Below are 3986 nucleotides of genomic sequence, written 5' to 3' on the forward strand. Positions count from 1 at the left end.
TTCCTCTACTTTCTCATGCCCTATTCTCACATTTCTCTCTGGCTACTTTTTGCCTCCTTTTGGGCCTGAGTTCTGGTATGATCTATAATTATCAACCTACCTGGTACCAGGTTTACCTCTTGGTACAGTACCAAAGTGTGAACTAAAAATGTTCCAGATGCCTAAAATTGTGTCAGCCACACAGGTGAGGCCTTGGGCTAGCAATGACTTGTGTGAGTATCAAAGCCAGCAGAAGGAATATTTTGTCTATTAGAGCCTTTACCTTCAACTGTGGATCAGGAAATTTCTCACCTCTGTGGAAAAGAATAAACTCTGAAAGTCATTGTCTAAAATTCCCATGTGGTGGGAGGGCAGCTAGGTGGTGCAGTGGATACAGCACCAGCCCTGGATTCAGGAGGACCTGAGTTCAAATCTGGCCTCAGACAGTTAACAATTACTAGCTGTGTGACCCTGGGCAAGTCACTTAACCCTCATTGCCCCACAAAAAAAATCCAGTTAATAGAGAAATATACCTTCATTACATCTTTCTACACCATCTTCCCAGGATCCCTTTCACTGTTGTGTAGTGAACTATGGAATGGCTTTCATTGAGTTATTTATTAATAAGCCAGAAAGAAATGAACAGACATTTTTCTGGGTCTTCTTCATGCTAAAAAGCACTGGCCATTATAGCAAGTCAAAAGAACTAAAACTGCTAACATTGCTTTATACCAATCCCCATTTTATAAAATGCACTTTCTCCTTTCCTGACATAATTTTTAGTCACCAAGGAGATAGTGTTTGAAGGGCTGTCTGTCTACAGACAGTTTTCAAAATTGAGTTGCCCCAGGATGACTTCAAGGTCTTGCTTTGTTTTCTGAGTAAGTGAGTCATGATTAGATACCTTATCTTGAGTGGAGAGAATTCCAGCAGCATTGATGAGGTAGTCTAAGAAGGTGACAGTGAAAGTTGTAATTCACATTTTTCATCTTTTACTCTGATATCTGGCATATCAAAATGATGTAAACCTGTTTGAGGTCTTGCCCTAAGTTCATAGACATGAGCTAAATGAAAATCACTTGGTTGGAAGCTCTCATTCAACCTTACTAACAAGTTTCTATTTCATCCATTATTGATTTCAGTGATCAGGAGTTTTGATACTTTGATCCCATGATTACAACTTCATCTAAATAACACCCCATGCCTAAAGGCATGGGAAAGAAAAGAATCTTTCCAAAGCAGTAGAAAGTTCAAAGGACAGCTATAATCCCAAATTGCTGTTAAGCTTAAAGAAAGTAAAATTTTATAAAGACCTTTTCCAGAGAAAGAACAGCAGGGAATTGACTGACTGCAGATAGTACTGCTTAAGTGGCTTATTACCTTATGTTTGTAACTCTCACAGTTTCACCTTAACATCAGGCTTTAATGTAGGCTAACTGGGCTAGCCCACTCTGTCAGAATAATTGGTTCAAGGGCGACTTTTTTGCTAAGAGACCTATTAGCATAGAATATAACACACTGGGCTTAGCATTGAGAAGACCAAAGTAAAAATCTTAACCTTAGACACATTCATTTGTGGTCCTAGTATAAGAATTATGGTAACTACTACTACCTATTAAACAAGGAAACAGGAAAGCTCAGTGTTTGACCTTGACAGGGAAGCTTTCACCTCATCAGAGTTAGATTAGCAGTATGAACCTAGAATTTATTCCAATCTTCACCCAGCATCAGGGAGTTTAAATATCATGTAGCTTCCAATTCTCCAGTGTTCTTTCTTCCTCTCACTTTCATAAGTCAGCACCAAAATCTAGGTCAAGGTGGCTCACACCTTTCTCCCAATGGAGAAGAGGTCCTACCAAACCCAAATAAGAACCCTATAGAAACCCAACAGATTTACCCTCAACCTGGTTTAGTCCATCTGCCAAGACTGTTTCTCATGGGGCCCTTTGCATCTGTCTCATCATTCTGCCTGATGGCATTGCATTTTGTGAGTGTCTCCCCTCAATAAAGCTAGTTTGCTTCATTTTGTTGTTAGCTCCAACAAAATGCTTACTTTTGCTAACTAGTGGACAGATACATTAATTAGATTTACACTTCTCAATGCTTGTAATCAAACTTTATTAATCAAAGTATGTAAACAATACCCTTTTTTAAGAACAAAGTATTGGGGATTCCAAAATGTTTTGTTCATATTCTCTGCAAGCTGCACATTGTATGTCTCCCTCCAAGGTGGTCTGGTCATCTGACAAGGCTATATCAGTCAGAATAGCGGTCAAATTTACATGGACTGGGGTGGCTAGGTAGCGCAGTAGATAGAGCACCAGCCCTGGAGTCAGGAGGACCTGAGTTCAAATCCAGACTCAGACACTTAACACTTACTGGCTGTGTGACCCTGAGCAAGTCACTTAACCCCAATTGCCTCACCAAAAACAAAAACAAAATAAAACAAAACAAAAACAAGTTTACATGGACTGCTTGAGCCTTATATGTGTGTGTGAGCAGGGTGGCATGAGTGAGGGAAGGTAGAAGGGAAAAGAAGCCAATCAAGTTCAGAAATTCATGTAGTTTACAAAACAAGAATCTAGAAGAGCTTAAAAGAGGGGGTGGGGGGAAAATATATCTCAATCAAGTGGGTTTCAGTTCAGTGCTCTCTTTCTCTCTCCCTTCCTATTATTCCATCCTACCTAATATCAAAGGAACATAATCCTGGGGTATAGTGGAAGGAGCATTGTGCTAAGAGGAATCAAAAACAAAGTCCAACTTGGTCACCTACAATCCATGTAACCATGAATATGTTGCTTTGTCTCAATGAACTTTGTTTTTTCACACTGTGTGCTTAGCATAGTTCCTGTCATTACTAGGCACTTTGTTTTTTAATGATTATTGATTGATTGATCTGTAAAAAAATGGAGTGGGAATATGATAATTTTCCTATTCCACAATTACATTGTTTCAGGTGAAATCACTGAAAATTCTAAATGTAAAATATTCATTACTTAGAATATAAAGTATTATTGCACAAAAATACATTGTAAACTATAAAGCCATAATAATGTGATTTACTATTAATATAATATTACATAGAAGGTTCTTGGACTTTGAAATAAGACAAGGTGATGTATTGAATACAGTCCTTGAATATAGGAATATGTGGCATTCTCATATTCATTCCTGACAACTGAATAGTATTTCTCCCTCACCACCCATCTCCATTGATGCATGGTTTGATTGTTTCAAAATTACTTCTTCATCCATTCTACCACAAAACCAGTTTTACTTCAGATCTTATGGAGGAAAAAATTCTGCCAAGTTATATCTGTAAAATTATTTGGGTCTTACAGGAAATAAAGGCTTAGCTTTATTACATATATGTACACATTAATTCACTAATCATTTTTCCAACTCCTTATTTGTTCTTCTTATTTATATATCACTCTGGAAATTCACAGAATTTTACAACTTCATAGGAGCCAAGGTCACTCTTCCAAGGAGACTACAATTCAATTCAAGCTAATACTAAGCAAAAGGTAACTGAAGCACAGTAAAGCAGCGAGACATCGTCAATGGGGATATTAATGTCCAGGCTTTTGAAAATTGTGGGTTTTAAGAAAGGATTGGGAAGGAAGAGGGCAAACAGAGCAAATGAGGTGAGAACTGGTCCTCAGTGGGTGATCATTAAGGTAGAGAGCTTGGGAGAAAGCTACCAATCACGGGAATTCAATGTAGAACTTCTACTGCTCCATTACAGAAAGTACAGCCATGAAAAGACAATGAGAATCTTTTTAGAAAAAAACTTAATTCTCAAGGTCACCTTTCTCTTTTTTTACTTTTGCCTGGATAGATATATAGGAAACTAGTCAGGAATCTTTACCAGCCTGATGAAATAGCCCCTTATGGTTATTGACACTCTTCTCTCAGAGACAATGCAGTGATAATAATTGTCACCTTTATAGGTATTTTTACTTGTAGAAAGAGTGTGGCATAGTGGATAGAACACATAGCTTAGA

Source organism: Dromiciops gliroides, chromosome 6, assembly GCF_019393635.1.
Source record: "Dromiciops gliroides isolate mDroGli1 chromosome 6, mDroGli1.pri, whole genome shotgun sequence".
In the NCBI taxonomy this organism is placed as follows: domain Eukaryota; kingdom Metazoa; phylum Chordata; class Mammalia; order Microbiotheria; family Microbiotheriidae; genus Dromiciops; species Dromiciops gliroides.